We start from the raw sequence: 13,443 nt of genomic DNA, 5'->3' as shown, positions 1-13,443 counted from the left end.
TTACAAACTGTATATATTTTCGATGACCACTTCGTGCACATCAGAGAATGATACCCTCTTTTAGTACACGGGATTCGGTAATCTATTTGGAGGGTATTGTACCACACAGGACGCAATTTTAATCATATTGAGTACGCTTTTAACAATGATCCTGTATGTTATTATTTGCATTTTGGGGTAAATATTCTCTTCTAAATCGCTTCCATTTCCAATGCGATTTAGACACCAAGTGCTATTCGGGAGTCACCGGTAAGCATTGAAAGATACATTTCGGATTCTAGAGGGTAGGTCGTCAAGCACCCTTCGTCCTCAGTCTTCACGCAGTACTTCCAAGTGGCGTTTCATCGATTCACGATGAGTGAGTGAATGAGCTGGGTTTTTGGTTTTTGGCCACTTTTAGCAATGCTCAAGCTCCACCATGACTGGAACCACCAGACGTCCGGATTCGAACCTGCATCTCACAACCCCACAGCTAACAAGTCAAGATTAAACCAAACAATTACCAGTGATGATGTGGGTTAGACTTGGTCTCTAATAAACCATGCTTACTTGTAGGAGGCGGCTATCGGGATCGAGTGAACGGGCTCGATGACTTGGTTGGCATGTATTATCATGTCCTGATTGCGTAGAGCGATGTTCCTCAAGTCGCCGTCAATGAATTTTCTTGTCCATTAACGATTATTTGCAGAGCGCCGATAAACAAGAAACAAACAAGTCCCCAACCCTTCCACCAACTGCTGACTTGATCGACTGACGTCATCATCTTAAAAAATCAAAAAAACTTTAATATATCTTTGACTACGACTGTTAGTAGGAATGTAAGCTTAGCAAAACCACATGGAATTTTTGCGTCGCTCTAGAAACAAAGAAACTTCTGTTTTATACTGATTATTTACAGGCCACTGACATATAGCTGTAACATTGCTGAGCCACATCAATGTCAAGTATGAGCGTAATAAATTCAGTGTCACAGACTAAGGTTTGTAGACCTTAAAGACAACATCGTTGTGTATGTGCAAGGACGAGACATTTTTAGACGAACACTCAAAGTCAGTTTCCTAGTGTGTGGCGTTAAACTCAACCACACATTAAACTGTCCGATATTAGGGCAATGAGGTTTTCTGCAAGTATAACAAGTCCAATGACAATGTCATTTATGTTTGTCTTTAACGGACTATTTTAGTTTTAGTTAGTGTCATCAAATCGCGTGTCTCCCCCAGAATTATAAAGTCACGTATATATCAAGACAGGTGCACGGTAAAGGGGAGATAACTTTTCCTGGCTTGTGTTTCTTTCACCCGACATTGCAAATGGTTTGTCTTTCATGGAGTACGATTTGTGTCCATCATGGAGTATAATCTTTTCGAAACATTTTGTTTCAGTATCCGCGATGTATGTTAATATTTCGCATAATGACTGGTTTCTACTTCCCCCTCGTAACACAAATCAATAATATTGCTTTGAATCTATTATCGTTTGTTCAACAACTTTTATCCAAGGTTGGATACATTTCTGGTTTAAAGTGAAATTCATATATACGCGTTCACTGCAGACTATACCTGTGCTGGTGGTTAGATGGGGCTATATCAAGCTCGCTGCTAAGTTGATAGCGCGTCATCGTATCCAAATTGCATCATCACTCACCGGATTGTCTGATTCATATTCCGTCATGTAGTTGAAACACCAGTGCGGCATCAAACTACAAGTGGTACATAATGTGCACCATATTAATAAATAAGTTTAGTTTTACTCCGCGTTCAGCTATATTCCAGCTTCATGTCGGTGGTATGTAAATAATTGTGTCTGAACCAGACACTTCAGTGATCAACAGCATAAGCATCGATCTGCGCAACTTGGAACCAATGACATGTGTCAACCAAGTCAGCAGTCCCGACGGGGTGACTTAACTGAAGAAAAGTGTGCACAAAGGTACGTTAATTTCTTCCCGCCCTCTCCACGCCTCTAGGTACTGTCAGGTGCTGTGGACGCTATGGCTAAAATACAGGACGCTTGAGAACACTACGGAAATTCCGATCATAAATATACATGTGTAACTGTAAACACAACGGACACGTTAACGTCATTGTACGCGGTCGGGGTCGGTAACGGCGTGGTGGGGACCACATGTCGTCGGATCTATACTGAGGGAGTCAGTCGCCCAGATGTTGCGTTTGGGCGTCGGTACGTTGAGAACGTGATGTGCACCGTGAACGTGCCTACTATCTCCTGCAGACGCTGAATCTATTTTAGACAACCATACGTCCTGTTTTCCAACGTGACATAACTGTCGGTGTTATATTCGCATTCCTTTTGTTAATTTTTACTCTGGAATGTTTGTTTTCGAATTTATCGCAGAGCAATGCCGTGAATGTTATGTATGTCCAGTGTACTCCAAGTGGGACCGGTGAACGAGGGCCCCGTTTCACAAGGCCATCTTAGTGTTACGATCACCTCCTACACGTCACATCATCTTACAGCCTAGCCCTATACTGCACTAGGCCATACTGTTATGAACTGTGGGAGACATGATAATCGTTGCGGGGCACTTAGACTATGCATGCTTTGTGAAACTGCGTTACTAAGTTACGAAGCAGTCGTAGAGATACGACTGTCGTATGTCGTGTGAGTTGCGGCAGTCGTGGTCTACGACGGCTTTGGGAAACGGAAACTGTGTACCCTTTCACGTCGTAAGACTCGGTCGGCGTGATATGGGTTTGGGTTGTTTAAAAAGTATGACCTGGCTGACTGCGTGTTGTTCATTCCATTGACCAGTAGACTGCCTCTTGGTAAACCAGAACATCATGCCAGCCAAACTGTCATTGTTATTGAGGAATAAAAAAAAATATTCAGCTCACATATTATCCCACCATTGTGTATATATATTGGGTTAATATCATGCAATCCGCAGCCAACAGAGGCTGACTTAATGTGTTTGTGGAAATGAAATGTTGAAATCTTCGCTAGATTTATAAAAAGTGCTGTACATAATATACAAGCTTAAGGATTGGTCTAGCAAAATATTACTGACATTGAAGCGATTTTCACTTTAGCTATCATCAAATGATAAACTTGTTCATTTTCATCAATATGTTTGTTCTGACGTATGGTATAATTTCAGACGGACGCACGCACGTACGCACACACACACATACACAGACACACACACAGTGAGTTCAGGAGGTGCCGATTAAGGTATGTGCGGGTGTATAGGACGAGTCAACAAGGTTAAACTTACTTTGGTTCGTAGGATTACGCGTTGCCATGACAACGGAAATAATTAAATCACACCTCAAACGTGATTAAGCACAAATGTATTTGGGAATTTTAAGCTTGGTGGGCTGGTCAAAGTGAACTCACGACCTCACGTCAAACAAACATGTGGTTCACATCGCATTGTCTACCTACTTTCACAAGTGTAATGGCGACTACTTTACCGACGACCTGTCGTCCAGGGTCGGTATAATGGACTTTGATGTGGAAAATGCCATTCCGATGTCCACCAACGGTCACTTCTCGTATGGTCGTAACAGTCATTAAATAAATGAGCAATATATATACCTTTATATTCAATGGAAATATTTTATGTATAAGGTGTATATATACCCGTGTGTGTCTTGCTGCCACACTCGGGAACATCAAGGTTGTGTTTGTAGGAGAATTTAACGTCACTAATGACTTGTGATGTCACAAGGCACTGATTTGATTGTGTGTACTTTTCGTGGCGTTACTAATTCAGTATACACTCTGATTTGAAGACACGAACGCTGCCTAAATAATCTGATATAGAGATGTATTTTGGTGTGGAGACTGAATTCGCCTGTTTTTTTCTGAAACTACTTCAAAACAGTTTTACACCAAGCTTTTTCGAAAACTTAGTCATTCCTATATCCCAAAAGATCCCCAAACACAAAGGTTTCAACCAAAAAATACTCCATTTGAAAATCACGTGACTATATCCTATGTGGCGATTCTGGAGCAATGGAAATCAATTGGAAATGTCCTAATTAGTTTTCCGGTCACTCTCCCCCAGTCCAGTTTCCCTCCCTCAAACCATTGTTCAGAACCAGTCGATTCCGGCATTCCACCAATGACTCACATATGGCCGAACACACAATGCCTACTGTTACGGTTAATCCTCGTATATAGGCCACCGGCCAGCAGGTAAATCGTACAATTCAGCACGGAATTCCCTTAATGTTTCGCCAGCAGATGCATTAGCTTGTTTCCAGTTATATTTGCCTAACGTAGCATTTGTTTGATGTTTTTGTCAACCAGTATTATATTCAATATTTTAGTTAAATTATGATGGGAGGTGAAAGTTATCATCACTTCTGTGACAAACAATGAGGTATCAGTAAGACAAACTAGACACTGGAAGCTACCTTCATTGGTTGCTGACATGAGGAGGGGAGGTAACTCTGACAAAACCTGCCATCCAGCTATGGTGGTGATGCAGCAAGTGAGTGAGTGAGTTTAGTTGTACGTCGCACTTAGCAATATTCCAGCTATATGCCAACGGTCTGTAAATGATCGAGTCTGGACCAGACAATCCAGTGATCAACAACATGAGCATCGATCTGCGCAATGGGGAACCGATGACATGTGTCAACCAAGTCAGCTAGTCTGACAACCTGATCCGGTTAGTCGCCTCTTGCGACAAGCATAGTCACCTTTTATGGCAAGCATGGGTTGCTGAAGGCCTATTCTACCCCGGGACCTTCAGGGTCAAAGTGATGCAGCAAGAGTCTAAAAGAATATATTATCACAGAACGCCTGTTCAGATGTGTTACTGGTACATGGTGTTAACATTGTCCATCCTGATAAGTACAATAATGAGGAACAAGGTTACAGTCTCTCTTAATTAACCTTATGTTTAAACTTTTGTGCATATTTATTATGTGTGTACAACAATGAATACACACAGACTTTCAGAAAGTGTTGAAATGCAACAAATAGTATATTGGGATATGTAGGTTATGAGGGAATAGCCTTAGAAGGAACACATGGAAGGAGCACAGATTCTAAACCTGTGAGTGTTGGATACTTCAAAGAAGAAAAGAATCATCTCCCCCAAAGTTAGCCCCCAGTGACACAAGTGAATAACGCATCTGGATAGTGAATACTGTAACTTGCACAAATTGATTTCTGCTCACCACTTCATACCAGTGTGAACTCATAATGAGGATGGTAAAGAAACATTGTTCTTCGTGCTATCAACCACTAGTTCCACATTATCATTTATTTGCATTCCCTCACTTACTTTGAATATGTACCAAAACAGAGTGCATGAAAAACTGTTGTATGCAGACATTATTATCGAATACAGACATTCAGTTCTCAACATCAGAATCCCATTCTCAACACTAGAATCCTATTTTCAACACCAGAATCCCATTCTCAACACTAGAATCCCATTCTCTACACTAGAATCTCATTCTCAACACTTCATACCTGAGAAGGGCCAGGTTAGAACTGATTTTCAGTAATCCATCTTTGTCACAAAGGGAGACTTAAGGGATCAGGTGGTCAGGCTATCTCATGCTAATGATCGCTGCATTGTCTGGTCCAGACTTGATTATTTACAGACACTGCATTCTCACCCCTCGCATCCCATATCTGTCAGCCCTGGGGAGATTTTTGGTTCCTTTAAGATAATTTTTGTGAAGAATAGTGTTTCATTGATTGGTATGCAAGTACTGTCCAACAATTAGCAATGTGACCTCCCAGTATCAGCAATGTAATCCATCCAATCAACATAATATTATCATTCAATCCATGTTCCTTATTCCACCAGATCCACATGTTGGTCTGTTTTCTGTTATATTTGTGCACAAATAGGATTATTTGTATCAAATATGTGCACTACCTATTGTTGTAACACAATATATTCACCAGCTGAAGGTGTTATAAGCTCTATATTGACTATATAGGTTTCTTTCAGCCTCGCACCACTTGGGACGTGACTAGGAATATGGTGATCAGTCTCAACATGAACCCAGATGGTTTTAAAGCAAGCATTGATAAGAACTTGACACCTTCAGACACTAGCATTTGGACAGTGATGCTTTTGGGTTAGAACTAGTCTTCAGTAACCCATACCTGTTGTAAGCAGTGACTAATGAGATCAGATGGTCAGACTTGCTGACTTGGTTGGAACTTGCCATCATATCCCAATTACATAGATTCGATGTTCATGCTATCAATCTCTGGCTTGACAGGTTCAAACTCGATTATTTACAGATACCACCATATAGCTGGAATATTGCTGAGTCTAGCATTACACAACAATCCAAAAAAGGCCTTGACATTGAGCTGTAATATTATTGATCTCAGTAGAAATCATTCACTCACTCACTCAATCCCACTGCCACGACCAGATGCAAATTCTTCAGTGAGCGACAGTGTGCTGCCCTTCCCTCCAACATGCGACCTGTTGTATACACAATGGTCCTATTATAGACTGCCTGTACTGGAAGCCACAGTTCCTAATGTAACACAAGTTAATCCTATGTAATGAAGGATGGCAATGCATATTTATGGTCTGACTAATATGGGTGACAACCTGAATAGGGAATTAATCTGTGTAAAAGCAAGGGCTTAGCAGTCAAGAGCAGTCAAACCTGCATGGCATAAAGCTTCACACCCTGTTTACATTCAACCATTAGTAAATACAATAGTTTTATTTCGGGGAAGTTATTTTTCAAAATCTATGATTCTGAAAAAGAGGGATTCAGCAGAAGAATAATTATATGAATTGGGGAATAGTTTTGAAATTTGAACTTTGTGCTTTCTGATGTGAGTTTAGCTCAAGCAACTCTTTCATTCACAAAAACGTTTGGAAAAGCCTTCTGTTAATAGGAATATGAGTGAGTGACTTTAGTTTTATGTTGCTTTTAGCAATATTCCAGCAACATCACAGCCTATGGGCAGAGAAATGGGCTTCATCACACCAGAAATGGGCTTCACACATTGTACTCGTGGGGAATCAAACCCGGATCTTCAGCATGATGAGCGAACACTTTAACCACGAGGCTACCCCACCACCTTGTTAACAGAAAAAGGTAACAATCTCACTGCACAGTGGTCACCACAGCTGTACACTGAGGTAGCATATAGTCTGTATGAATGAAAGGTTCTCATGGAGACAAATCACCATTCTTGTTTGCAACCATCTGTTCAATTTGCAACCATCTTGTTTTCTTGTTTGACACCACACAAACTGGAACACCATGTGTACCATACTACTAAATCTATGACTGAGTCAGGATTTTGCTGGAACTGTGTGTAGCCTATAACCTAAATGTTTGTCTTTCGCTGGAAATGCCGAAGTGTAGTGACTGAGTTTAGCTTTACGCCCCACTCAGCAATATTCCAGCTATATGTCTGTAAATAATCAAGTCTGTTCCAGTGATCAATAGTATGAGCATCGATCTACACTACTGGGATATGATGACATGTCTCAACCAAGTCAGCAAGCCTGACCACTCCAACCAGTTAGTCACCTTTAATGACTAGCATGAATTACTGAAGACCAACTACAAGGACAAGAAATATGGATAACAACTATATAACGTTTGCAACAGCCTTCACATGCACACAAACAATGGTGATCCTGGACGACAATTACTGAAGTCGTGAAAGTACAATAACACAGGGTGGAAGGCTATGATACTTTTATTAAAACATAAGATAGCAATGTGTACAAATTACACATTTTATACAATAATAGTTATCCTAAACATGCCTATTATAATCTACTACAGCTGTATGGTGGGCCACTGGCTATATAGTGAAAGTGAGTATAAAAGACAGATGAGTTACTATGGAAACAGATATGTCAACTGCGAGGATTAAATATTTTCATAAAAACAACCATGTTTATTTTTTTTTCAGGGATTCACCTCACACAGAATAATATAAAAGTGTATGTCAGATAATGAGATTACAGGAAAAAACATTCAATCTTTAACCCTGTCCCATTCAGCTTTCATCATAAAAGAGTAAAAGATTCAGGAAAGGCTATGAGGGAAACATCTCTTGTATTATTAAAGTTTCATTACGGCAATGATATTTCATGTAATGCGACATGTAAAACAAAAGCTTGGTCTGGAAAAAATAAGATTCAAAGTAAAACAGATTTCTCAAAAATCCATTTAAAAAATAAACTTGATCGTGATAGCTCAAGAATAATAGGAAGGATGAATGACAATAATTACAAGCAGTTAAGAGATTTCAATGAAATGTCATCAGGATCAATATGTAATGTCTTTATGACAATCTCTTTTTTCATGCTTAAGTCACTCTCTATCTAATAAGAGAACTACCAAAACAATGTAAATGATTTAGAGGTATACCAAAAGTCTGTGAACATGTCTGTGAAAAACAAAATACCAAAACAGTTTATGGAATTATTTTTAAAAAGTCAGAATTACAAGATTTCATGAGTTCATGAAACTCAGCTGAGATCTTTGGCACATCTAAAATTTAAAAAAAGTAATCCTTCAAAGTACATACAATTAACAAATTCAACTTGTTCAAATATCAATACAAACATACAACTCAAATAACAAGCAGTTTCATTCAAAAAAAACTATTTACAAAGAAACAATAAACTGTTTTGACATGTGGATTATGTTAAAGCATGTAGCACCTACTTCTGACAAGAATATAGACCCTTTAAAGCTGCATCCTTAATATCTTCAACAAATTTCACCAAGAAAACTTGGACGGTTTTGACTAAATGGCACTAACAGACCGGTTTGTCCAGTTGGATTTAAACTAACTACAACTGAATATAAATCTTCATTTGGACAGTCCCTCAAGATATCTATGGTAAAAGGAGAACTTGAATTGATAGTCAATCCAGTGGGACTTGAAACTTGAAGTAGGTATAAATCGTCATAACAACCCACTACATATCATGATTGTATTATCAACTTCATCTTGAAAACTCCATTGCCATGTCATATGACATAGCACATCTTTGAATTAAGCTATATACCAATTAAACTAATTATTAACATGAACGTACCATATTAACACATCAGCAAACCCATCAAGGTCAAATAATATCAAACAAAATGAACTTACTTAGTATTCAGTTGTGCCAAATGCAGGACCTCTTTCTACAAAGCAACCTTATAACTAAAGTGAGTGTAGGTTTCATAATTTAACATTAACTTACAATGGCAGAAGTGCTGAGATAGCTGGACTGAGGCCAGGCATTAACTGGTGTGTAATAATTCCCATATAAGCGCTCTCTTGCCTGCAACATTACAGCATAGGGCCATGCTTCTTCTTGGATCTCTATCCTATCTGGCAGCAGCAGAAACCATTAAATATGACCAGATTATGGCATGTTTCCTCTCATGTCTTGGTACATATAACTGTAGATGGCTAGATCATGTTCGATCTGACTAGGACACAACAGCTTTTAGCAGTACTAAACACATGAATCTGGCTAGTGGATTTAACATGACACTCACAGCAAACATGAAAACATCATAAAATAATGAACGATGAATGAAATACAACAGATGTCACAACAAAATAATAAAAATCATAATGAAACTGATTACCATAAAACTGTAAAAGAAAAAAAAGCACTCATCTACATCTATTATCAATATGTAAAACAGTGTAAACTCACAGATATACCAGTGAAATATTTTTATTCAAAAAATACTCAAAATATAATTTCAACGTCAAAATATTGATCTGTAAAAAATGATTATCAACCATAAATCATTTTGTAACTATTAAACTACCATCAGTAAACATATTATATCAGCTGAAACATATTATAAATGCAAATTTTTTTTTAAAAAAAGATACTCTTTATTCTAAAGTACCTAAAAACAAAATCACTTGATTTCAGTTCTTAAGCAGGAAGTCACATGTATAAACAGTAAGTACATTTTCTAAATGCAAAGAAAAAGACACCTGAACCAATCATCTAGTAGCCTATTGAAGAATGAACTCTTTTGTATATATACCTTGTATCATAACTACCTGTTAATAAAATATGTTCAGCCATACATGCCTACTACATGCATAAAAATAAATAAAATAATAAAAGTAAACAAATAAATAATTGACCAGATCTCATTATCAAGTAGAAACAATATTTCATGTTAACAACTTGTATCTACCTAATGTTCTAAAATACCTGTTACATAACCAAAGCATTAACACACAATCATACATGAGCACATATCTGCCTTTGTTCAAAGTGCCAACATGACCTGGGCGTTGCACCCAAGAAAACATATCTTCATACGGGTAGTAATGATTTGTTATCATTATACTTCATTTGCAAAATACAACCAAGAAAATAACAGTTGATACTGAACTTTTTATATTCCATTCTGGTTGAAAAAACTACATTCAATACATCAGTTTGATATTAACGGTAATGATATTTGGATGCAGTGAATTACTTCCAAAACTGTAATTAGACTTTTATAGAGCACATTTACATCAGTTGAACTGGATGGTAGGAAGATATGAAATGACCTCTACACATTTGACATTGTCAGGAACCCTACAAATATGTCCATGCTATATCACTCATATCTGACATTTTAAAGGGACATAAACTTCGTAACGATAACAAAGGTAGATAACCCTTCTTGAGAGTAGCACAAGTTGGTTGCAAGTGAAATAGATTACTTCTCACATGACAGGAAAGTGTTTGTTAGTGAAATACCATCTGTCCACTTGAAGAACATACCACAGATGTATGATTTACCATCATTCTGACATACTGCTGGTCAGGCATGTCGCAAAACTTTGCTGTGGTAACTCCATTTTCAAAATAACTTATATCCAAGTGGTTCTGTCAGTAAGTAGACTGTCATACTGTCAGCATCATTCAAGAAGTATCGCATTAAATTACACCTACAATAGGCTCCAAAGAATGGTTTCCCATGACCTGGCAATGTTGGCATAAATATGCACAGCTCTGGAACACTTTGTCCAATATTATTACGTGGCTGGAACAGTTTGTCCACATGTCCATACAGTTTGTTGAATGATATAACGCATCTGGGGCACTTTGTCTGATGTTATTAAACGTCTGGGGCACTTTGTCCAATGTTATTAAACATCTGGGGCACTATGTCCAGTATTATTACATGGCTGGGAGGATGGTTCATCCTACAGTGTTCCTGTCATCATCTTCCCACATGCCTGAGATATTGCTAATATCAATCTGATGGCATGACACACAGTTCAGGATTCACGTAGGCAACAACCTGTGATCTTATTTCCTTAACATCTAAGTTCACTTTCCACTTTCCTTTTGAATTGAAGCAAATATGAAAGCAATTTCCTGATATGATGCATGTATACATTCTTAGGTTATTTTCTTTCAGCACAGATGAGAAGAATGAATTCTTTAAAATAGTGAGAATGAAACCAGCAGTCAGAATTGTACTATGTAAAGGATGCCATTTTCAGTAAGATTAATATCAAACAATCTGAGTATTATACCAAACCATTCAATTTAAGAGGACAACTCTGCCTTGTTATAAAAAAGCCAAGAAATATTTAGCTAATACAAGAAACAGTGACTTTAGATAACTTGTCTCAGTAAATATTCAAAATCCACTACAGAGCAACATCCAATCACCTGAAACAGCTATACACTCAATGCTATAGTATTACATGAATCTCAAGGTTGAATAATAACATACAGTCTTGATCACAAGGTATCATAATGTAGTGATTTATTCGTTGTCCTCTTAGCTTTTCTTGCCTAAAATCACAGGTACCGCAATGCTGTGATTTCAGGATCATTACCTGGGACCAATTTCTTGTGTTCCTACTTACACATTAGGAAGAACTAAACACAACCCTTTCTATTTTCTTGGAATAAGACTTGAACTTTTTAGATATGTCTAATGGCACATACAATGTTGATTTTCTTTTGAGAAATGTCGATGGTACCTTTTATACATCTGGAAATTTGGTAAACGCACACTGCATGGTTAAAAGTACCCAGTATTATTACATGGTGTACAGAGGCAGCTGAAGCAAAGACCATCACACATCTATTGCTTTACAGGGTCCCGATCCACAAAACATTCACAATGCTACAACATTCGGAAGCCTGTCATAAACAGAGTTACGAACACTTTGTGGATCGAGACCTAGAAGTACAAAATGCACCTATTGCTGTACAGAAGGGCAAAATGCTATAGATAACCAATTTAATTACATGTATTAGTATTCCAGTGACAAGGTCACTTTACGAGAGATATGAGATAATATTAGTTGCTTTAGAAATATTCAGATCTATTTTTAAGTGGACTTCTTTTCTAACATGACATGCAGATACAGGAAATAATAGGCTTTAGGAAGGAATTGGTTTTGTTTGTTGAGGTTATTTCTAAAATGTTGGAATAATGGATCCAATACCTTTCAACATGTAATCCCCCAAAAAATATATCATGACAACTGAACAAAACATATAGGGACATAGGATATTTCTTAACATTTCATTTAAAAACAAGACTGTCTTTCAAACTTATGACAGTAATGTAGGCAACTTGGGACTAGAGGCAACAAGGAAAGGCACAGAGGATTCTGGGTAAAGTCATGGACGGTTTAAACTTAACTGGACTTCCTTAAGATGAAGTGTTGACCATCATGCTAGGATACTGATGACACATAGGACAGATATGCAAATATATACACCACACACTAATGAGAGAACATGACCAGCATATGTTCGTCACATTAATGACTTATGTGTGTACATTCGAAAACCATCAGTTAAACTCTGTACTAGTAGCTTCGAAAGATGCCATAAAAAGCTGGTTAAAGAAACAAAATTAATAAAGAGGCTTCCTTTATCACATTTTGGAAATATTTTGATGAAAACCTAATAATTGATTCATGTTAACCTACAGCTGACATGACAGAATTCATATATTCTGATATTCAGTGGGGGCAATGACAGGAGTTTATTTGTGCAGAATGCACAGCTAAGATAGAAATGATTACAGTACACAACCAACATCGTTTCATGTAATATTTCCAACAAAGTCTTCAGGTCTCTCTAAACTTCACAACCATTAAATATCCACAAATTTTAATCCTGACATTACAAATATAAACAAATTTTACCAGCTGACCAGTCATGATAGACTTTCATATTAAGGGTCAACTAAAGTTTGGGTCACGAGCAAAAATTAGTTATAAATTGGTCTGGAGGTAGTGGGTGCTTACTGGACTTTTGAATATGTCAAATACAAAAACTTGCAATGTGAAAGTGAGTGAGTGAGTGAGTTGGGTTTTATGCCACTCTTGGCAACATTCCAGCAATAGTAATTGTAGGGACATCAGAAATGAGCCAATGTAAAACAATTATATGAGTGTTTACATACTATGACACAAAGTTTCTTTGTCCTCTTATTCCCTTGTTCACTGCAGAGCCTG

Source organism: Haliotis asinina, chromosome 16, assembly GCF_037392515.1.
Source record: "Haliotis asinina isolate JCU_RB_2024 chromosome 16, JCU_Hal_asi_v2, whole genome shotgun sequence".
Taxonomy (NCBI): Eukaryota; Metazoa; Mollusca; class Gastropoda; order Lepetellida; family Haliotidae; genus Haliotis; species Haliotis asinina.
Note: the sequence above shows the minus strand (reverse complement) of the source record.